Source organism: Cupressus sempervirens, chromosome 5 (assembly GCF_028749045.1).
Source record: "Cupressus sempervirens isolate cs-2001-9-10 chromosome 5, ASM2874904v1, whole genome shotgun sequence".
NCBI classification, from domain to species: domain Eukaryota; kingdom Viridiplantae; phylum Streptophyta; class Pinopsida; order Cupressales; family Cupressaceae; genus Cupressus; species Cupressus sempervirens.
This window is the reverse complement of record NC_143122.1, coordinates 40,577,841-40,603,751: the sequence shown is the minus strand read 5'-3', so window position 1 is coordinate 40,603,751 and position 25,911 is coordinate 40,577,841. Positions and strand designations below refer to the sequence as shown.

Genomic DNA, 25,911 nt, shown 5'->3' with positions numbered 1-25,911 from the left:
GCATTATTGAAAAATATTCCATGTGTACATCTGTAGGCATTGAGATCAAGAAAACCAATTTTACAGGTTCTAGTGAGGCCCGGTATGGATCCCTCGCTCTATTTAATTCTTGAGCAGGCAACAGTTGAAATTCAATTTTAATTTACTTGATGAGTGTTTTATGTTGACATTATGTAGCTTCAGGAGATATCTTTTCTTCAATAGTCATCTCTCTGTGAGATAGATATTGATACCTGCAGGTTGCTTTGGAGATGGTTGTTCTACTCAGCTGGTTGTCTTGCTTCTATTGTCAGCAATTTTCCTTATTATGTTTTGTCAATTTAAGCCATCGAATGGATAAGTCTTTACATAATTCTGGACAATGGAGGAGTTGAATGTTCAGTCGGTTCAAGATAGTGAAGATACACTATCTTGTGTAAATTTGTGGCATCAGTCTTTTGGTGTGTTGGCTGGAGTTCATTCTTGCAAAGCATTTGCAGATTGTGTCATGTTACAGTGTGGAGGTTATATAAGTTACAAGGTTTGAATTCGAATTCAAGTTCGTTGATCATAAAATTCGGCAAGGGTAAAACTTTGGAAAAAAATCGACATTAAATTTAACCTATATAAATTTACTTATTTTCAAATATAAGTAATATATCCACAAAATTGTCAAAATAATTCGACATTGCTAAATAATTAACCTAAATAACTCAATATTATTTTAAAATAAAATAATATTATCATAAATAACAATAGTATATTAAATATCATAAAATTTGGATGAAGTTAGGAAAGGGTAAAAATTCGCTTAAATTCGAACTTATAGATGAAATTTAGCGTATCCTGCGACTCTCAAGGTTATCATCTCTGATGTTATTTGCAGTAGTGATTATCTATAGCATTCTTCCTTGGTGGTTCAATATTCTTGACAAGAGTAGTTTCTTTGTGCTCATTGTTAAGTGTATGCGGATTCAGAGGAGAAATTATTATTGATTCAGTTAGTGAGTATTGTAAGATTCAGACTCCAATTATTATTCATTTAAGTAATACTTTTGGTGTGGCTGGGTTTTTCCCCTGAAGGTGGAGGGTTTTCTCTGGGTAACTATAGTGTCTTGTGTTTTGAGTTATATATTATGCTATTTCTGCTATTAATTTTGGGTGGTATCAGAACAGGTTTAAGAAAAGCCAAGATCAGATTCATTCATTTTAGAAAAACTTTCTTAATTTCTTCTGATCTGAACTATTCTTTCTAAGCGTCCAAGATGATGAATGGTGTCAAGGTTGAAGATAGGCTTGATAGCACATCAGACTTTATATCTTGGAAATTCAGAGTTCTTATTAAATTGGAAGAAAATGATCTTCTAGAATATGTGGAAAATGAGATGCCAAACCACCTGATGAGGCTCAGAAAATTTAATGGAAGAAGAATGACATTAAGGCTAGGGAGTTTTTGATAGACTTTATATAGGATCATCTTGTGCCAATCATATCTTGCCAAAATCATGTTCAAGTCCCTTCAAGATCTGTGTGACAACAACATTACCAGCAGAACTCTTGCCTTCAGACAACCACCTCATCATATAATGGCTTAAGGAAAGTTGGTCATTTCCTACTTGCATATGTAGCTACAAGTAGAGTGCTTATGAGAGCATCCCAGAATTACACGGAATCCTTCTGCTACACATTGCTTGGACTTCTTGTTGGAGGACACTGGGAAGACTGGGTGGTTGAAAAGGGTGGTTCAAGATACTAAAAGTGTCACCATATTCATCTACAACCATATATGGGTCCTTCGTTTGATGAAAAAACACAAATGACAACGAGCTCATGCAACCCAGAGTGACATTATTTACTAGACATTTTCTCACACTGCAAAACATTCTTGGTGTCATTCCTTATCTTAAGCAAATGTTTGTGTCTAATGCTTGGTTGGAACTTGCATACTCTAAAAAACCAAAGGTGGAGAAGATGCTAAGTGTTGCGATTAATGATGGATTTAGCAAAAGTGGTGACAAGTTGATCAAGGTCAGTAACAAACACAAATATAGACTATATACAAGATAATCCCCTTTCTATTTTTTTAAGGGGTTAATATTGTAATAATGTAAAATTTATTTTCATTTATTTAGGTAACAGAGCCTTTGGTAAGGGTTCTTTGAACGATGGATGGAGAGGGCATGCCAATGGGTTTCACTTATAAGCCACAGATAGGGCCAACAAGGCCATTTCAATTACCATGGCGAAAATTCAAAAAATACGAATTTCTTTGGTACATCCTTGATCATAGCTGAACAAACCAACTCCACCAACTAATACATGCCTTGGCGTACGTGAACCCAAGACTTTACTTCTCTAATTCATTTAGTGATGAGGCGGAGGTCGTAGCAGGTGTTATTACATGCATTGGTAAGTTGGATCCTCGCTATCACTTGAGAGACAAGGTTCTTGATGAGTTGGAGGAAAGGTTTGATATTTTCCATAATTTTATTTATGAATTTGGAAATGTTCACTGTTGAGTTTGACAATTCTTATTTATAAATTTGGAAATGTTCAATGTTCAAGATCTATAAGGGCATAGTGGGGGGACTCCTCTCTTCACAAGAAGCAATTGACAGGAGAGGAAAAAAACAAGTAAAACATTTTGATCAAAACTAGAAAAAAAAATTAGAAACTTGATAATGGTTGTTACAAACTTATTTTTTGATTGTTACAAACTTATTTTTTAATTAATTCTAAATTTCTAATATTTCTCAAAAAAATTATAGATTTATGGTGGGAGAATTATGGTGTTGGCATGCCTACTCTTCAAAAGTACAAGTCATGAAGTGCTTATGGGTGTGAATGGGAATGGAATTTATTTGAGAACATTCATTTGAAAGAAGAGAAATAGGTTGACCTAGAAGAGAATGATCTTGTCTTCATCTAGTACAATCGTTGCCTTTGCACTAGAAATGTTGAGGGTGGTTCACATGAGTCTAATGACTTGGACCATCAATGGACAAGATGATGGTGATGATGTCCTTACTAAAGTAGATCTTATAGAATTAGAGAGAAGAGCAGTAGAAGAAGCAGAAGCCGTAGCATTAGATGATTCCGGTGACAAAGACAAGGACTTTGATGTTGAAGAGGAACTAACTCCTCATTTAAATACCTCAACACCTACTACTTCAAGGCTTCAAAAATTGAGTTTTATTAGTTCTTTAACATTTAGACACATCATTATATATAATTTGTAAACATTTATAAACTTATGATGCCGATATACATTTCAAAATGTATACCAAGGAAAAATCAATTCTTCAAGAGAAATGGCTTCAACTTATTGATCTTTAAGATCCTTCACTCAGCAAATGAATGGCTAGAGTGGATAGAGTCGCCCTTGCACCCAAAAAATCAATTGGATGGTGGAAAATTCATGGGAGGGACACACCAACTTGGCATGCAATTGCTTTCATAGATTGCTAGTCCCTCTGTTGCAAAGAGAAAATGGTCATCTCGATGTGTGTTTTGTGACCACTCCAACATGCAGAACAAAATACTAAGTATCATATTCTCCCTTGAATATAGCACCTTGAGACTTCATGACCAATAGAAACTGTGTTGACAAACTACAATAGCGAGATAGGATGTTGATCCAGAAGTTGTCAAGAAAATTAACAAGGGCGTAACCAGGATTGGTCAAATAATCATTGGATGATCCACTTTTGCCTGAGGGAGATAGTAACTCGAATGGTTTTGAGCCTTTAAATATTGATACTTGAACGACACTAAGTTTCATAGATTGTAGTCTATTATATTTTGATGTTTGCAAATTTTGGATACATTTTAGACATTCGCATATTTAGTAGACCATGGTTTTGATGTTTAAGACCTTAGTTACTGAATCAAATGCAAATCTTGAATGCAGATCTAGAAGCTGATGTGGGATGCGATATTTTTCTTGAGGGGGTATGCGGATGCGTTTGGATATATATATATATATATATATATATATATATATATATATATATATATATATATATATATATATATATATATATAGTCCAAAAGATAGAGCCTGCGGCGACATCCGGTTGGAATCCACCTACGGCAGCGGTATATTTCATCCCTTCAATTATACACCTTCGGTGGTCAACACCCGTGCTTATCTTTCAGCACTTGAAATATATCCCTTAAATTATGTTGATTGTGTGTTGCCCAAAAGATGAGGCATATTCCCCAAAAGACAGGAGGATCAAAATTTTCAGTAAAATAATCCTTATCCCTTAAATATTATACACCTACAGCGGTCAAGACAGCAGACGCATCCAGGCAGCATTCAGAGGCGTCTACTCGAGAATCTTCCTCCTTTCATATCCGCCTCTGCCTCTGCTCACAGGAGGCACGAATCAGTCTCTCAGTTTGAGACTATTATTATCATTTTATTATACTAGTGCTCTCATGATTTAAACTTCTACAATTATCATTGTGTTGTTATACTACTACTCGTGATTTATTTACATATTGTTTGGTTATTATCAAATATTGACATCTCTTTCCCTCTATCTATAATATCTTAATATACTTTGAAATTTCATATATATAAATAATATATATTATATTATCATCCCCTATTTTTGGCCATCCAAAAAATTTCTTGAAAACACGTCCCCAATCATCCCCCCGTACCTATCCTCGAAACGCCATGGAACCTTGATTTTAACCCTTCATATCCCCACACGCGCATGCCTATTTAGAACACGAGACCAATGAACTTGGAAACCTAAACTTATCTTGTATCTATTTGATGGTGTTAACATGATTTGGCAATCAATTCAATAGTTTTTCTTCTCATTAGTTTCCCCTCATGGTCTTGCAAGCTGCCCCTACTGCCCCATGACTATTGCATAAGCCTATTAATAACCAATCTACAATTGCATGGCTCCACGTCATGACCTCGATGATTTCCCTCCGTTTAGTATATTTGTGCTTAAATAGATCTAGAAGTGACCTGCAAAACATGCATGGCACTTAAAAGTCCAATCAAACCTACACAGAGAGCTTCAAAACTTTGTTCCATGAATATGGCCGTAGCCTAACCTTGGCCCTTTTAGTTTGATTCATAAGACTTTAGCTTAGTAACTAATGCTAAACATTACATTATAAATGGGTGTTTCATTGGCTATTATCCATAGTACACAACTTTGGTTGTAGCCCATAGTTTCCATTATAATTGGCAATGAGTATTGTGCCCTTTGCCTACCTACTATGCCAACATTCACTTCCTCAACACAACCTAGTAACACGAATTCAAAACTCTATTCATCACATGGCACAATCTCAACCATCCTAGGTTGTCTCTACTATATCTACCAAGCTCATTTAATTTATTAGGGCTCGTGTGTCAACTTTTCATTTGTTGAACATTGATCCCTCAACAACTAAATGGAATACACTATTAGAGAATGAATCCAAAGCAATTGTGTGGCATCCCAACTATAGAACCTATACCAAGCTCAATTCACTTATTTGAGCTAGTTGCACATTTTTATTGGTTGAACTTAATCCCTATACACGTATTTGGACCTGCATGACTAGAGAAAAGAACATATACAGCCACATATCCGTTGCCACGTCATTGGTATGGCCTAATCAGGATCATTTAATTTATTTGCGTTAATATGCCAACATTTTTTGGTAGAACAATAATCCTGAACACCTATGTGGACCTACACTATTAGGGAACAAATCAAATGCAATCATGTGTTCAATGTCACATCATGTTGGTAGGTCCTGTCCTTTTTATTTGCTTTGGAAAATATTATTAAGGTTTTGAGGGACTGTTGGGAACTGTTTGAGGACAGCATGTATCATTTCTTTTCAACTACAGCTAAAGACCATGCCATGACAAATTAGCTTTTGCCACTTTCATGCAATGGCATATATGTTTTAAGAGTGATATGTGCCATGTTCTCCTTTGTGTACAATAAAACAGTGCAACAACTACTAAAACCGACCAGCTTCCCTACAGGCACATTTCTCAAGCACTTATTACAATTTTCAAGAGGTATCATGGAATGAAACTAATTACTCCACAAGGGCTAAACAGCCCCGCACATTTACGCTGAGCCCATTTTAGCCCGACTGTTGATCTAGAGCCTATCTTTTATTTTTTGTTAATCCCTAACATCATTTATCAAACAAGCGCCTTTTTGTGTGCCACCTCACATGCATCCAACTCATGCAAACTCAATGGAAAAAGCATAGGACCAAGCCCATCAGTTTGCCTATCATACACTATCTTGTCATGCCCCAATGATAGCACATATGCTAGGGGCCTGAGCAAACTTTACAGTTCGTCCCTAAAGCTCCAAACCGCTTTGTTTTTCTATATCAAAGCCTAGTTGCCTTGCAATAAGAACATAGTGAATAACAGCCATAAATCTTAAAGCATTAAAGCACTAACCTAGGTTTATATGACCATGATATTGCAAAAGAGAACCCAAATGTTGAAAGTTCAAGCTGGAACCCAAAATATAGGGAAACTGATTTGAAAAGGGAATCTGCTTTTTTTGACCAAATTAAAAATAAATTTTAATTTTCTCTTGTTTAAAGTAAATTACATTTTTCCCTTTTGCCTGATTGTGTGTTACTGAACATTTTCTAATGACATGAAGAACATTAATCTGGTATTTGCGGTAATTAACTGGTTCTAATGATTTATTGGTGTGTACTAGTAGGACTTTAACCAAAAAAATTCACCTTATATCAAATCGAGCATTTATGTTATGTTGGTAAAGGAATTATGCAGGTACCTTTCGAGAACGCCAGAGTTGGTTCCATAATCTGGAGAAATAAATAAAGATCGAGTAAAATCTTTCTTAATTGAGGATCTGAAGGCAATGATGTCTACTTGGAGTAGGGGTTCCCTATTTGCACCGAAAATTGCACCAATTAGAACTTGCAGTAGCAGAGACTATGATTGGATAATTGCATGCAATCTTCCCCGTTTGAAAAGTGACACAATTCAAGAGAAATGACTTGCAAGAGCTAAGAATTAAAAGTTTTCACTATGAGCTTATTGTGAAAAATTTGAAGGGAAAAATAGATATCTTAATCTGAAAATTTTGATTTGCCTTCACCTTTATTGCCATGCAAGAAGCCCCTGGGTATTAATTGTGTTCACCAATCAGATATGTAGATTGGATGGGAAATTTTCTTAGTTCTTAAGCATGAAGGGATCTACATATTGTTAAATTGTAGCTTCTGTCGGATTGAACTATCCTAGAGTTAATCCTTCTATGGTTATTGGCAATCATTAATTATACATACTCTAATATATATATATATATATATATATATATATATATATATATATATATATATATAATTAATAATGTTTTAATTAATGATTAATTAATATATATAACCATAGAGACATGTCTCTTCACAAGACATGCCTCTTGAAGATATATTTATATATCTTGGAAATCTGCAATTGAAACACAAATAATGTTATTACATTTGCAGAGATCCTAAAATTAACATGTTATCAGAGCCATACTGTAACTGTATGAAATGATATGAGACTAGGAAAAGAGAAAATGATAAGCAGGGCAGACATGAAAAGGAATCTCAGTCAACATCTGAGTCAACGAAGGGAAAATAATTCAAATCAAATTGAATGCAAAGAACCTGTTTATTGTGCTGCTCTTGACGCAGGGGTTCCAAACTTAATCACAACCTTCAGAATTGAAATTGCAGGGCTCCTATTCCACTCGCAAGTCTTCAGTTATTGTCTGCAGGCACCTAATTGTAACTACAAGTCCCCAAATTCATGAAGCCTACCCTTACTAATGGCAACAGAACAGAAATACAGGCCACAGGTTTATATGAATCATAATATTTGAGATCGCAGGTTGCTAGAAATGATGTGCAGGCCTCCAAAGTGAAAACGTAAACCTCACATTTGTGTCCACAGGTCACCAGACAATGATCGCAGGTCTCGGGGATGAATTGCAGGTAATGATTGATGAATGCAGGCTTCCAAAACATTCACAAGTCCACCAAATCAAAACACCATCCTCTTTAATTGCTAATGGTTTCCTTACAAGGTAATGGCAGGTTCTACTAACCTCAGAAAAGCCACATCAAACCAATTTGTGGCATTGGGAATTTTCAATAGCAAAATGTGCAGCAGTATATATTAATGCCCAGAAACAGAAGTTTTGGCATTGGATTATTGAAATAACACTCTCCACTATCACAGATGCTAAATGTAATCACTAGCACGAACACCAAATATCAACTTAAGGCACTAACAATGTCTCCCTAGAAACAGTAAAGATTAAAAAAAAAACGTGCAATAGTTCTTAGATATGCAATCCACAATACCACAGTTGTAGATTGAAATACATCTCTCATATACGAACCTTTATATTTCAGAAAGATTAAATATGTTGTTCAAACCGAGCATTGAGAAACTATAATCCTGTGGATGAAGGTCATATAACACAATCTGAGTATCATGCATCATCATGCTAGAAAAATTGACAGGGATTATATAGTAATCAATATCAAATACATATTACAAAAGCATTAATGACAACCCTTAAGATAATTTGTCTTGACATAATAAATGTCAATATTATTATCAAAATTGATGGTTATAAGAGTATTGCTATTATGGTAGCAACTATGATATCAACAGGGGCGTAATGCTAAGATGTTTCAAGAAGGAAATGACCAACCCAAGGATTTGTCATTCACACTATTAATCACTACACACCAGAGTTTTGAGGGACAGATAATATATAATGTTATGAATCTTATGATCAACCAGTTATCTGCAAAACACTGAGTAGTAAAGGAAGAAACATGAGACATGACTCTTGGAGCACAACTCCTCGTTCTTTTGGCAAGAAATATCGAGGCATTTGATATCACTTCAACCGACACCATTGGCCATTTCTCTTTTATACATTAATCAATATTGAATCTGCTTCATTAAGAGAAAGTGTCATTGGCATTATTAGTTGCAAGCATTTCAGTAATAATCTGAAGCATCAACATATCGCTTCAAGCCATATACATACATACATTTGCAAAATCAACTTGTCATATCAGATATTGCAAACCAATTGGTGAAAGCAAAATAATTAGTTGAACGAACCTATCAACTATATCAGATATAGCAACATCTTCTTATCACTACAAGTGATACAATAACATTCATAGCATATTCAGTGTATTTAACCAGTACCTACTCGGAAATGATGTTATTTGTCAAATTCAACATCTGTGTTTCTAATTGGACAATTTCTGTATAATCAGATATTGATAAGAATAGCAATGGTGAATTGAACAAGCCCATTCACTTCAGCATTTCCTTCAGCCTACTCACTAATAAACACTTTACATGCAATGATGGCAAAGCAATACATAATTACATTATTCAATCTAAAGAAGAATCCTGCATTTGATTAAAAAAAATTAAAATAATAAATAAAAAAATCTCTCTACTCTTTTATCAGATGAAAAGAGAATCCCCAAATCTTATTTTTATGCAGAAGTACAAGAACAATAGATTCACGGTATGGTGCATAGGTATTGCTGTGCGACTAGGAATGTATCAGTTTTTGGCGCTGCTCTATGTAACATTGGGAGTCAAAATTCAAACCTATCATTTTGATTGATGAATATAGAGAAAGACATAAATATTAGGAAGTTGGTACTAACAGCAGTTATAATGTGAAATAAATTGGAAATCAAGAAAGGAAGAGTTATTAATACTAACTGAAATGTTGTTATAAACATTGTCAAAACGGAAGTATCCATGACAATGGGTGACATCACAAATTAATAAAATTGATAATCAAGGCACTTTGAGGAGCTTCATTTATGTGGAGTTTTAACTAGTACAGATTTGTCACAACAAATGTATTTAAAAGTATTGACATGGAAATGATTCTAGTGCCTTTCCAAAGTTTTGAGGAGAGAGATGTAAAATTGTCTATCAAAATGACACATATTGACCCTACTACTATGGAAAGCTAGGGCAATCTCATGTGGACAACATAAATTTTGAGGAGTAAACTCTCTCTTTGGTGTTGCTAAAATTGTGTGTCAAATTCAGAAGTATATATAAGAGTGGGAATTTTACTTTGTGGGGGTGAATGATTACCTCAACCAATGTTTCATTTCCATTGAAGGCATTTTTTGGTGAATGGTTACCTTAACCAATGTTTCATTCCTCATTGGTGGCATTTTCTTTTTTAATGTATATGGACCTTAAATTAGAGCAACTTGTATCAAGAACGAGATAAGTATTTGTTGTCCTTGAGTATTAAATTTAATCACTTATTGTAATCTCTCTCTTATTTGAAATTATACACATACTATAAGAGTTAATTGCCTTGATCTTTTCCTTTGTGTGTAAAGTTGATCTTGCAAGAAAAGAAGAATGACACTTTAGGCAGCTTATGACAGTAGCTCAAAAGAAGTTGTGATCAAGCTGGATAAAGTGAGGCTCTTGAAGCAAATGTCCTTGATGATTGAGATTATGACTATCTTTCTACATTAAGAGGGAGCATGACACTTCTTTGAAGGCAACACATGAGCTTAGAAGATCAATACTCAGAGGGAGTCTAGAAATACATGTGTATGACTTCATGATTTTGATGAGCCTACTTCTATGTACATCATGAGGAAGTATTGACTTATCACCTGAAGGTTGAAAAGATTAAGATATTCAAAGGAAGTTTAAAAGTTTTATGAGTAACAAAATGATTTTAATGGGCCACACCTTGTGAACATCACAAGAAAATGAAAAGATCCTTAAATAACTTGCATGATCATACACTAGGTACCAAGTAGGTAAAATTGTTCAATGATATAAAAGTTGGAATTTCACATTGTGGGGGGTAAATTTAATAAACAATGTTCAAATTCCCACTTGAAACCATCTTTAGAGAGAAGATTTAATGATTTGACAATTATGGATTGTCATAGAAAGATAAGTGATTCGTACTCTTGAGTATTGCAGTTATCTACTTACTACAGTCTCTCTCTTTCTAGGTTATAAACTTATATGTACTATAAGAGTTAAATTGCATTGATCTTTTGCTTTATATCTACAGATGTTCTTGCAGAAAAGGAAAGTTGGTACGTTTGCTACCAGGATTATTGTTCAGGCTCTGGAAGGGAACATCTTTATGATTAAGATTATGAAGAGGAAATCTGACATTGCTTCAGATTAAGAGGGAGCAAATAAGAACATGATTCTGTCAAATTTTTATTCAAAGGGAGTAGATCATATCACTTCAGAGGTAAACTTGACATGATTAATGATTATTGTTTCTTATGCACTTATTGACTAATATCATATGGTTGGTGATTATATGCTACAGTGATAAATCTACTCTTGTAGAAAATGCTCCATGACTTAATGTCATGTGACCTTGTGATACTAGTGCATTTATCACAAGGATGAGTTATATTAGTACAGATGAGCAAAGTGTTGATATTTTTACCAAGCCTCTTGCAAAGTTGAAATTGTGTTACTTCAGAGGTAAAATTAATATGACCTTGTTGTAAATGCATTTATTAAACTATATATTCATGAATATAAAATTACTTTTTGCTTGCAAACTTGTATTGTGAAAAGTGACGACTTTTCTTGTGAAAGGTGACGACCTTTCGTGTGTTCTGATCCTATTATAAAGTGACGACTTTATTTTAGTTGATCTGTCTTCAAACAATGGTTAAATTTGGTGTTATCTTTGTTCTTTGGGCCGAATTTTTTCGAACACATTGATAACCTTCATGGGTCTTTTGGGCGATAGCCGGACACCATGAAAACCCATTTTTTTGAAAGTTTGGGTTATCTTTGTTCTTTGGGCCGGATTTTGCCGGACACATTGATAACCTTCATGGGTCTTTTGGTCGATAGCCGGACACCATGAAAATCCATTATGTTTTCTTTCTTCTTTCTCTCTCTTAGTTTAAAACATAATGATGATTACACCTTATTGTCTAAGTTAAACTTATTTCAATTTCCCTTTGCTTAAGAGGGAGTATTGAGGATTTTAGCCTCATAGTGTATTGAAGTAAATTCCATATGTTAATTTACATATGTGTGTTGATGAATTCATATTGATATGCCATTTTAGGGATATCATAGTGAGATGATATCTCCTTATACTCAAGAACATAGTATGTTATATATCAATCTTCCCAAATAAAGAGGGAGTGTTGAGATAGCTTCGATTGTATTTAAGTCATAGCTATGGTAGAAAACAATTGATATACATATCATTGTTAGAATCAGATATTGTTGGCATGTTTGTACTGACACATTTCGTGAAGCGATGTCTACTATAAAAAGATCACACCTATGATATAGACTTCTTGTTGAGACTTATATTATCAAAGGATAATGTATCTAGTGTGATAAATATATACTGAGGTCTTTAATATGACATTCTAAGATTATCGTGATAATGTATTCTATAACAATCCTCCTGAGCTAAGAGGGAGTGTTAAATTGTAGCTTCTGTCGGATTGAACTATCCTAGAGTTAATCCTTCTATGGTTATTGGCAATCATTAATTATACATACTCTAATATATATATATATATATATATATGTTTTAATTAATGATTAATTAATATATATATATATATATATATATATATGTTTTAATTAATGATTAATTAATATATATAACCATAGAGACATGTCTCTTCACAAGACATGCCTCTTGAAAATATATTTATATATCTTGGAAATCTGCAATTGAAACACATAGAATTAAAATAATGTTATTACATTTGCAGAGATCCTAAAATTAACACATATTATATACCAAACTACTTGCGTTTGTCAAGGATGGAGATTTTGGAACTTTCTAGGCCTGTAGCAGAGTTTAGAGTTGGTAGTTCTAGAGATTTCTTTTAGTAAGAACTCCAAATTTTCTTGTCCGTAAACTGAGTTTGACTCTGGTTACGCAACACAATGAAACTTGAGTCTGAGTCTTGATGTTATTTCATGTCATAATTGTTGAACGAATAGTTTGCATACATGTTCGATGGAAATAAATATTTTGCTTGCTGCACACTTTTTGCATCATTACTAGCTATATTGAAAATTTGAGAATATTCTTGTTATCTAGTGCTGGTTGATGGCTGTGGAATGATAAGAAACGTGAATTCTTGTTAGTGCTGGTCATTTTAGTGCATAAGTGATTTAACTTTTATAAGTTACGTTATGCTTGTTAACTCTAATCAAATTGTAAAAATATCTGTGTTTGCAAGTCCTGCTAGCTATCTGCAGGAAAATATAGTGAATATTTGTCATCTGAATATACTGTATGGGTGCAATCATTTGAATTAGATTCTGATGGTTATAGCAATATTTATCAATCTTTGAATGCTTTTGTTTATGATAATAGACCGTATTTAAGAACCTTAAGCAGAATCCCCAAACTTATGAGTGATAACCTAACTCCTAGTAGCCTGCACACGGGCATCCTGAATTTTCAAGGAATTACTGTCCTTTTCAAGAGATTTTCGCACTGAGTCTTGGAGAGAATTCAAACCCACAGATGAACTATGATACATGCAATATTGTCTGTACTGTATTTGATTTCATGACAAAGTCTCTGAAGCATTAAGATTTGCCCATAGGCCTCTAGTAATCCAGGCATAATTGACATTCACAACCAGTGAAATTTTGAAAGCAAATATGGTAGGAAGGAGTCAACTCCACTTAGGAGGTAAAGTGTTCAACATGGGAATATCAATCACAATGGAATTCTTTGCCTTAAAGGAATGCACCAGCTCCTCAAACTGTTAGAGCACAATGTCTTCAACCTTTAAAGGAAGGGAAAAGGCAATTCTCTTACCTTTCACTAAGCTTTTTTCTCTAACATATCTAGTAATTTAAGAAATTGGGGGCCGAGGAGGTACAGCCCGTCCATGAATTTTTCCTAGTCAGGGCACACCTGAATAAGGTGTGCAACAAAAATAATTGTTACACACTATTCAGACATTTGAAATTCAAAAACTCAGCCGGTAAGGAAATAAAAAGAAAAAGGATGACAAGAATCCAACCCAATTAACTGTTGAGCAATCTGGACTGAGAAAATTTCCTAAACTGGCAAAAACCTGCCACATCTAAAAGGAGCTCAAGAACAACCTAACATCCCACTACATGCAAAGCAAGCAATTGCATGAAAGAAAAGACTCCCACTACCTGAGAAGAAACCAGGGATTGCATTTATGGCAATGCATAGACCAAAGCCCACCCTAATGTTTCACCATGTGAGCATCTTGAGGGGCGGTCGACTGTAGCCATATTAAGGAAACAAGTCCACTCATATGTCTATGAGCTCCAACCCAACCGATCCTAAGCCTAGCATTTACCCAACAGCTTGGGTCTAATAGTAGGAATGAGGAGATTTACGCCATAAACCTATGCTCGATTCCCATGTGTGAGGCACCTTCTATGACCATTGAGATACCTTGAGGTAGGGGGCTCCACTTGTGGCAATGCAGGAACCTAAGCTCAACCCTATCTTTTGTCAAGGTGTCACTTTGAGTTGTGAGTGAATGTAACTGTATCAAGATGCCAAACCCACCCCCATTTCTTCATAAGCTCTACCCAATCTACACCCTAAAATTTCTGAAGAAGATGCAGCAGTTGATTGTGCACTAGCATCTGTGTGAGTAAAAACTTCACATTTACTAATAAAAAAAGAGCTAATGCATAAGAGAAGATACCTACAAGCCATGGATTTGATGCCTTTAGATTTTCTCTCCATCCACACTCCTATTGAGGCTTGATCTCACCACATTATGGTGACAAGTTAACATCACTCTAACCAATCTTCATTAAAAGGGAAAGGAATGTGTTTGGCCAAAAGATCTGAACTTTGTTTCTATTTCCAAGGAACATAAAAACTTTGACCACTACAATTTCAATGAGAAGAAAGAAAACATCACTAATGATGTGCTGAAGCTTTGGAAAAGGAAGATTCCAACAATTACTTTGATAATTCATCCCAGCAATCTTGATTGGGGAAATCTTTCATTTATAGTCTCAATTTGCCAATTGTACAAGCGCGTGTATGGGATACAGGTTTGAGTACATGGGTATGGCAAAAAAAATCTTGGGCGCGCGTATGGTTACATTTGTACATGTGTGTGTGTGCGTGCATGTATACATATACGTGTATACACACACACACACACACACACACACACACACACATATATATATACGTTAATGTGTGTGTGTTTGTCTGTATGTATCTAGTATATATACATATTTGTATATATATACACGTATTTACATATACACATTTATAAACATATATATATAATTATACATTTAAAATGAGCAATAAAATACTATTGATATACTAAATAATAGAATTAATTTAATAATTAATAAATAATAGATAGACTTAATTTTGATACTTAAGTATATGTAAATAATATATATTTACAAGCAAGAGCCAACAACGCAACAGCAAATTGTGAGCCTCTCATCTAGGAGGTCTTGGGTTCAAGTCTACTCGAGCATAACACATAATAATAATTGATCTTCACAAATAAAAATAATTAAATAAATAATAATCTAGGCTTCAATTGATTACTTATCAAGTGTATATATATATATATACATATATACACTTATCAAAGTGTGTGTGTGTGTGTGTGTATACGTACAAATCTAATTTTTTTTAAAGTAATGTACGATAATATAAATAATAGGGATATTGCAATATAAGCTTAAGTTTATTTTAAAATATCTTGACATAAAAAATTAACATATTGATAAAAGACCAAAGTTATTATCATGTTGGCTGAGTTTTGAACATAGAATATCTATATATATATATATATATAGATTAAATTTTATTTAAACTTCAAAACAAATAATTCAAAATAGAAATTTTATTGGGCAAAGGTATCTGATTTTCAAACTCATCTCACTGAATCCTTAATCTAACAAACTTAAATATTAATGGCCTATTTGAGATGTATTCATAAATCAATTCTAGGAGAAAGAATTCACCATCTAAACTAACTACTTTATGGTGCTTGGTCATGGCAATAGTAAGCATGATATAATGCTATTAAAATAATAAACTAACAAGTTGGTTGACCCTACTACTACAAGTTTATAGGCTCAGTCATGAAAATTTCTAAGTCAAAGATTAAAGGTTTCATAGGTAGACATGGCAGAAATATGCATCTGAAAGAAACTCTTTTTGAATTTTTTAAAAGCATAACAAGGCCTTTGACATGTCAATTTTAAGAATTGTATATGGCGTTGTAATAAAATGATAGTACAGGTTGTATACACCATGAAACAAGGACTTCACTTTAACTAAGTGTTATCTTCTTGCATTTCAAAGGAATCAACACAAATAATAATTCAACATAGGCGCCAACCCCTACTTATGATTGTTGCATGGTGTGTTACTATTAGGATACACTTAGAGGGAGGGCGAGAGTGGGCGGGGGGAGGGGGGTGAATCAATGAAATCATAACTTTAGATACTTTCACCAAATCTTCCACAATAAATAACATGCAAAGCAAGTAGCAATGTAGCAACAAAGTAAATTAAACATCCACACATCAAACACTTGACACAAGTATTTTTCACTTGGAAACCCTTGCTCAGAGAGAAAATTCACAGTGGGAATTAGTACCAACAAATCTTTACTACTGGAGTAATAAATTGCCCTGTTAGGAGCATTACATCTACCCTATTAGGGTTCCACCCAATCAAGAGTATTAAGCCTTGTTGGAAGCTTTACAATAAGATCTATTAAGATCTACCATGTTAAAGGAATTAGAACTCCTAAGAGCCGCTTGGTTAGAGGATTTCTTCTTCAGACCTATTAGAATCATGTGCATACCTAGTTAAGAGTGACCTTGTTAGAGGATTTTTGTCGCTAACCTATTAAAATCAACAAGTATGGCTGATCTAAATTTTGCACTCAATGCATGACACATTCTTAATGCTCTTGATCACTGCTCTTCTCTAGATTGCTTCTGACACACTTATTTGTAACTACAATAACTGAAATTGCATCAACAACTCTCACACATTGATATTCCAATCATATTTATATTGTTCTTAAGTTAGTGTTGTAACCTCAAACATGTTATCCTTAGTCAGCTTCAAGATTAATTTGAAATTCATGAGCAAGCACTATAATCTTGATTTGTATGCCTCCATGTCAACCCAAACATACATAACCTATTTGACCTTTCAACCAACATCACAGTCCTTACCAATTTACCGCATCTATACGAGTAAACATTATCGGTTAATTATTCTTCACATAGTGACCTATAAACCTTGTCAAATCTTGACTTCCTATGAATACCCAGTAAATATCATTTCACTAACATCTTGAATAGTCATAACCTGTAAGCAATTCATCATAATCCATCATACTATTTATTACACATTCAATTTATTGAAACTATCTGTCTTTACCTGATACACTTCAGACTTAACCAATTCAACTATTGGATCAATCCAATCACCAATATAACTAATCTATGACATGTAGATCATGTGTTTGCCATTAATTACAACAAATAAATGATGATCCAACCAAATCTCTCATCCAATCCTGTTGCTCATCATCAACATGCCAACAATCTCCCCCGTTGGCATCAATGGCAATACTTAGAGAAAATTCAACTATTGGATCAATCCAATCACCAATATAACTGATCTATGACATGTAGATCATGTGTTTGCCATTAATTACAACAAATGAATGATGATCCAACCAAATCTCTCATCCAATCCTGTTGGTCATCATCAACATGCCAACAATCTCCCCCTTTGGCATCAATGGCAATACTTAGAGAAAATTCGACTAAGTGTCCAACAACCAAAACTGACAATTGAGTTTCTAACCAAAAATGTAACTCCCCTTATTCCATCTTTAGATAACAACATTTATCGAATTGTAAATAGTACTCCCCTTAGTTGTACTACCCAGTATAAATACAAAAAAACCCTTTCCTATACTACTCTCCCTTTAACAACAATTAAAATGGTGTACAAGACTTGTCAAAAATGTATTAGCACTAGGCTTAAAGCCTCTTGAATACTTCATCAAAATTCATCTTCAAAACCCGTAAGTCAAATTCCCATGCTTTTCTCAAATTATCAATCACCACATTCTGACAACACAATTGATATGCTAGTTCTTCCAACACATCCATGGTGCTCATATACGGTAGGGCTAACACTACCTCACCATCCCTAATTCTCTTTTGCAAAATGTCTGATTTTGGAATTAATTGACTTTGCAAGTCAATCATATTATTGGTCCTTTTATCCTTCTCATTGTTGAAAGTTTTGAGCTTATGTTTTACCACATTAACTAACACTACAGAACTTATAACTAATTGATTGATAGGGTCAAAATTTTCTATTAGCAATTTAAGATGTTGTTGAGCTTCAAACCTTTTCCTATCAATGTCCTTTACAAAACCCACATGGTCAAAAACTAAAGTATCTTACCTCCTCTCAACTCTTCTTTCAGATTATTGACATTTACTATTTATACTCCTTGATCCATTATTATATTCTAACCTAATCTATCTAATTGTTTATTCTCAGTCTCTCTCAACACTTTCAATAGTTGCATCCTCTAAGCTTTGCATTTGTTCTCTTATTGCAGTTACCTACTAGCCTCATTGTTCAATCAATATAGCCTTCTCATCACAAGTCACCTCTAGCAATAAACTAGATAAAATGTCCCTTGAAGATTTGATAAGTTGTTCTTCTTCCGTCTTTTGATCTCTTTTTGCCTTTGACTTTATTGCCATAGCAATGTTCATCATTTCCTAAGGGCTCGTAGTGCTTTAAGGAAATAGGTCATTTTATAACCAATAGGTTATTATCTCCTTCAGCAGTAGTTGTCTTTAATGGAGACAATGTCTCAATAATTTCTTCTTGTTCTTACCAATATCACTTGTTTCCTTCTTAGCTTCTACAGGATTCTTCTATACTGCCTCTATTTGCACACTTTTCAATTTTGCTTATTCTTCCTTGTGTTCCTCATCACTGATAGCTCGAGTCTCAACTTCTTGTACCTGTTCCCCAGTAGTAGTGTCGACAATGGCATCTAATTCTTCCATTAATTGATCTATAACTACCATGTCAGGAACTTCCATTGGTTCCTTTATAGCTAGTTGGGTGTCAACATAATCAATTGTTACCTATACACCACCAACATCCCATCCAAAATCAACATGTGTTACATTTGGAAATTGTGGCTCCAATAACTCCAGTTCATCTTCAATAATATAGTGTACTTCTCTGTCTAGTACATCCTCCATAGCTTGGACTACTTGTTCCTCTTTCCTTCCATCTAATTTCAGAAATTTCCTCAATATTTTCTCAGTTTCCTCCTCAACTAATTTGGAATCATCATCGAGTAATCTAGCCAATCTTTTCTTAGTTTTGAAAAGTTGTCTTGTTTCACCATGTATTTCCTTTATCTCCTTTGCTGCTAAATCCAATTAGAGTTGCACTAAGACATACTCAATTAGCTTTTTGTCTTGCCAAATTGTAGATTTCCACCTAGCCTCTAACTTATCATTTAATGAATTTGGAATCTGTCATTGCAATTCAATTAATATTTTACTAAGCTTATTCATGCTAAAAATAACAGCATCTTCTAAGCTTTATTTTCATCTTCCTTATAAGAATCATAATGTCTTTCCACATTTGCTAGAATACCCATTTTTTCAACTTGACTAACAATCTTTTCTACAAGGTTATACTTGCTCATTTCAAATTGAATTGTCTTCATAGTTGGTGCTCCAACTACTTTGGACTGCTTGCCACTAGCTCTCATTTCTTGTTGATCCTTCTTTCTTATCGGATTCAAGAGCCTTTTCCCTTTGAGCTTTAACTTGCTTCCTTCTTGTTATAGCCTTTGCAAATTCAGCTTCCTTTCTCTTCTTTGTAGACTCAGACTTATCAACCTTAGCATCTTTTCCTATTGTCCTTGTGTAAAGCTTTACTGGTGGAGTCTCCTTTTATTTTCACAATGATTCATTCCCATTTTGTCTCCTGGTAATGGCTTTCCTCGGAGAAGAGACAACTTCTACCTCTTCAACTCTAGCAGTATCAGAGGTATTAGCTTCCTTAGCAGCATGTTTTTCTCTAGCTTAAGCAATTTGCTCCTTCGTAAATCCACGCTTTACAAAAAACTATTCAACTTCCTTTTTTATCTTTTTCTCAATTATCGATTTGTTGAGCATTTTATGTACTTCTTTATCCTTCTTTGTTAAGCACCAACCCTTTCCAAACTGGGATCTTTTGGTTTAGAAAGAAAATCATATACATTGGCTATCAAAACGTCATCTTCAACATCATAACCCATTGGCATAACGAAGAGGTTATGGCTTCTACTGCCTGCATTTGGCATGAATCTATATCAACCATAAAACATATTTAGTCCTTATATATTTCCTCCATAGTAGATGGAATTCTTTCCCTTTGGTGCATCATCTAATAGAAGTCTTTGAAGTATTCCCAAACTATACTGGTAAAAGTATTACCTAGCATCTAATGCAACTCTTGATTTGGACTAATGTCAGTGTACCTACCATCCATGTGGCATTGCCAATGCCTGGAAAGAAATCTTGATAGTAGAAAAACAATCCTATTAAAGCTTGTCCATATTTAAAAGGTTTCCTTTTGTTTCTCTTTATCTTTTCCATGTTCATGCACAAATGTTCCCTTAAAGCTTCACATTGGTCAAAAGTCAATATTTTCATTGACCATCTTGTAAGCAATCAGAATAGCATTAGTCGATAGGCTATTCATCCAACTTGATTGGAAAACTTTGTATGCAGTAATCATAGATGCAAATCTTGCCATTGGGTCTGTGATATCATTTATAGTCATAGCCCTCTTGTCCCACTTGGACTTGGTTAGTCATATAACCTCATCCTATCAAGCAATTTTCGCTAACAAATTCCAGTGGAAGCACAATAACTAGTTATTGCATGAATTGCTTCTTTTATAATGTTGTATGGTCTATCTAGCCACAAATACTGATCATGCACATGACTCAACACATATCTAACATGTTCTTCCTCAAATTCTCTCGAAAACCTGACAGTTTGAGTCAAACCCCTCAAACCCTTATTCTCTAAAACTTTAAACTCGTCCTTCAGAACTAAATTTTCATCACTCAAGTCCTTGTGCTAATCAAAGATGGTAGTAGCTCCTAGATCTTCAATCTTATAGTGGATATAAGCTCTAATACCCTCAATATGCATAACTCTTTGAGGTACAGACAATAGCGCACCCAATGAGTTAACCTTAATAGATTTATAGGGTTGTTTCTTAAACTCAGGTCGAGGTCTTGTTGTGAGGTTTTCACACCATCGCCCCAAAATTTTTGGGGACCCCCTTTTCGGGCAATTTTCGTGGATTTTGGGAATTTTTCGGTTGCCTTAGCAAAATTTGGAGTTGTCCAGAGGTTTTTTTTAAATTGGTAATTTTACACCTTGGACGCCTTCAAGCCAGGAGGGGATTTGGTTTGTTTCACCCGGTGCAAAACTTGATTTTCCAGAACACGTAATTTTATCCTTAGGCCAAACAAAATTCAAAACAAAAAAATTTCGATGGTAAAAATAATATCTAGCAGGATAAAATCGCAAATTTTGGACTTAGATGGACTTTTGAATATTTGATACAATTGTATAAGCTTGAGCATTTTCAAAATGAACTTGTGGACTTAGTTGCTTTGGAAATCTTGAAATTTTTCAATGAAAAGAAATTTTGATAGTGAAATTGGATTTAGAGTTTGAATTTGAAGTGCCAAGAAAAGGATTTATGTTGTTAAAAATTTGGAATTGTTTTGCAAAATTGAAATTGGATTAAATTGCAAAATCTCATTAATTTGGTTGAAATTTTGCCTAGAGGATTATAGAAATGTTAAAGGAAATTGGTAATTTGGAATTGAAAATTGATTTTGGCTTGCTAGATTCGATTTTAATGATATTTTAATTGCCAAAATGTTGTTAAATGAAGATTTTGACATCTCGTAGGCTTACCTTATTTCTATTTTGCAATTCTGGATCAAACTGGCAATTAAATGAGGCAATTTTGCTATGGGGTTTAGTTATTTTCGCATTTCATTTAAATCTAGGCCATGTTTGGGGGTTTAACTTAAATTTTGTTTCCCTCCAAGCAAGTCAGCCCACTCTGGAGATCAACAAGAGGAAATAAGAAGGGGCTTCCCTCCTCTTATTCCCTGATTCATTCCCACCTCCTCTTGCTTAGTTGAGCGATTTTCTTCCAAAGGAGTGAATTTGTCCTCGGCAGCAATTTTCGAAGGTCTGATTTTCCATTTTTGGCAGCGATTTCTTCCTTCAAGTTGGGCAATTTCTACCCTAAGGCGATTTTGGTAGAGAAGGTCTGATTTTTGTGCAAGATTGGGCCATTTTTGGGGTCTGATTTTTCCTCCTAGGGAAGCAAATTTTTCCTCCAGCTATGGCGATTTTGTTTGGTGGAGAAGAAAGGTGATTTGAAGCAGACAATTCTGCCCTAGGCCAGAGATTTTCCTTCAAGTTGGGCGATTTTGGCAAGAAGGTTGAAATTTGAAGGAGCAGATTTTTGCAAGCAATTCATTAGCTAGGGCATCACATTTTGAGGGAGGATTGAAATTTTTGAGATCAGATCTAAATTTGAAGAGGCTCAATTATTGGTAGAAGGCAGATTTAAGGTAAGATTCTTATTCATTTTTAGAGGTGAAGATTGGTTTTATAGGCAGCTTTTATTCCTTGTTCTTGCTTGGTTCATTTCTCTTATCTTTTGCTTGCACTTTTCATCCAACACTTCATCATTTCCATTGATAGGCTGAAGTTGGAAGATATAAGTGTAGATTTCATGATAGGACATTTGGAGAGGCGGAAATAAGCTAGACCACCCTAGGATTGAAGTTGGGAGATATAAGTGTAGTCCATCCTAAAGTAACGAAGTGGCAGAAATAAGTGGTAGTCCCACGCCTATGATGGAAGTTTGGAGATTGATAAGTGTAGAGATAGGATTTGGAGTGGCAGAAATAAGCTAGATTTCATCGATAGAAAGAAGTTTGGAGATTGATAAGTGTAGTCCATACCATTTAGAATGAAGGGGTAGAAATAATTGTTTAGGATGGTAGATGTTAGTGCAAGCAAGAACCCAAAAGAAACGAATACCAAAAAAGACAAAGAAGACATGATGCCTAAGACCACCTTCTCGAAAGTGAAGTGAACAAGTGATACCAATATCAACATGGTGAACATAGTATAGTTGAAGGATAGATTGAAGGAAGGACAATCCCCCATGGCGAAGAAAATCTACAAGAGTGGAATTGTACACGCGGCAGCTTTCCCTCCTACCTTGCCTTGTCTGAAATTGGTAACGGAGTGTGCATCCCGGTTTGATATTGTTACCAAGTCCATCATTTTTTATGAAGAGAAGAAAGTGTTGGCTAACATTAGCGGACAATTGGTCGAAGAAGTATTTAATATTCCCCAATATAAAGGCATGACAGTGGTAATGATGGATTAGGCAGCCAAGTTATTTCAAGATAATCAAGATGCCTACTTCATTCATCTAAAGTAGAAATGGTTACACGAAGGCGAGAAGGGAGTTACCAAGTCATCAAAGCTCACCAAGTCAGATTTCAAATCAAAGTATGGCAACCTTATTGTGCTTCTTAGCCGAATAATGGACGTGGCTCAAAGTATGCAATTCGAAAACTGGATGTACTATTTTATTGATGCAATTGAAAATGGAAAGAGAAAATTTGATTGGGCTAGAATTATAAGTGAAAATTAAGAGTTGCAACTTAGGACAATGCAAAATCAAAAAAATTCTACATAGGATCCTATCTTTTCTATCTAACTGCGAGACTATATGAAAATCCTGAACTTAAGGCTTTAGCAATGATTAGCAATGGGTCGGGGCAATGTTTGGTGCATGAGTGCTATCTACAGCTTCATTTGCACAACACCAAAGACTATAAGATGTTTTATGACGCCTTTGCCATGAAGACAATAAGGATATTACAAGGGACACCTGATAAGAGGCTCATTAGAAGCGAAAGCAAAAGTTAAGAAGTATGGGAGTTGGTTCATCCAATTTCCACAATTCACATATATTAGAGTGGCAGGAAGTATAGTTTCTCCCAAGAGACTTCCAAGGTACCCACCCGACAAGATAGTTTTGATGGAGTTAGCTAGGCAACTTGAGCATTATGACAAGATGATGATACTTAGAGGCGAGACAGGGATTACCTTCTCATTGGGAATAGGTAATGATAATTGCCCCAATCCTGTCGCCTTTGCAACTACAGAGGAGTTAGAGAGGTATCATCTAGGATGGTATAGAGCAAGGCAAGGATTCAATCATGGTCTTATCAAGGCATCTCACGAAAACACATTCAAACAAATTCCTACTATAGAGGACTTTTGGGCCAATGCACAGGATGACTTTCATGTGAGAAAGCTAGCTTTCTCAAGATTGTCAGTGGGCATGATGAGGGCAATCAGATGGAGAGGCCTTGATGTTCCCAATCAACTGGAAGATGATGAAAATGTGCTAAAAGAAGATTATGATACAATGGATGGAACAAAAATGGGTCCAGTGTATTGGGATGATCATCAAGATCCTCAAGGACAATTGATCTACATACTGAGTCATGGTACACTGAGAAGTTAAGGCAATTACAAAGTTGAAAGGTACGCCTTATGAGAAGATGAAACCAGAGAAAGAAGGTCCAGCAAAGTCAATCGGAAAGAAAGGTGGAGGCAGTAGCCAGCAACAAAGAGTAGTTAAGAGCAACAAGAGAAATTTGGAGTTTGAGAAAAGTAAAGAACATCAGGGGCCTCCAACAAAGAGACAGAATGTGGCATCATCAAAGGAGAGCATAATTGAGGCTAGGAGCCGAGATGTTAATGCAAGTGGGCAAAGGGTCTCGGTAGAGGTGAGCTCTAATTTGGAATCTAGTGGTTACAATGTCAATACCGAATACTCTCCTCTCTTGGAGAACCAACACGGAGATGGTATGACAATCACTAGTGCAGAAGAGGATAGGCCAATTGATATTGAGGAAATAAGCGAAGCACTTGAGGCTGTTGGTGATGCTTTGCTAGTCGAACTGAATCCAAATTTGGGGAGATGCACTGTACCACTATGGTTAAGGCAAATGCTTATGCCAAGAGGCAAGGTGATGATTGTCCGAACAGTTGAAGATATTCAAAGGTTAGTGGAAAAGGAAGATGGTGAGAAATAGAAACAATTTGCAAAAATGGTGGAAAAGGTAATCAGAAGCGATGATGATGGTCATCGAAAAGTTCAAATTGCTATACCAAAGGTTAGCAAGGCAATGGATGAGATTGTAGCTCAGGAGTATGAGATAGTAGAGCATAACTTGGGAAGAGTCACGGATGACATGGAATGCAAGGAGATCCAGGAAGGCATGGTTTCAATTAGAGTAAGGTTGAGGAAGGCAAATGAGAGAATTATAAAATTGGAGGCCAAAAACAAGTATTGGAGAGATTGCCAGCCTATCCAACAATTGCATCAGGCAGCCCTTCCGCAAGACAGTGGGAGCAACATAGAAGAGATATCGGCTCAGCTGCACAAAATCAAAGATTGAATTAATGATATAATTCAAGATGGGCGAAATTTCTTGCCTTCCTTTATCTCAACATTCAAGTCATTGGTGGCTATTAGAGACAAATTCAGAAAATTTGAAGGGGAGTGGAAGGATTTCCTTCCAATCAAGGATTTAGCCATTCGCAGGCTACGGGCATTTATTGGGCTACCGGAGAGATATTTGGGGAGAACCAAGTTGGTGGATGAAAAAGGAATGAGTACGGTGGAGTCTTGGTAT

The 25,911-nt window shown here is 35.1% G+C and overlaps 1 protein-coding gene across 2 annotated transcripts in view; it reads right to left on the bottom strand.

The window, feature by feature from the left end:
- The window catches only part of QS (quinolinate synthase), a 49,558-nt gene that overhangs the window by 6,264 nt on the left and 17,383 nt on the right, over positions 1–25,911 (bottom strand). The window lies entirely within an intron of this gene.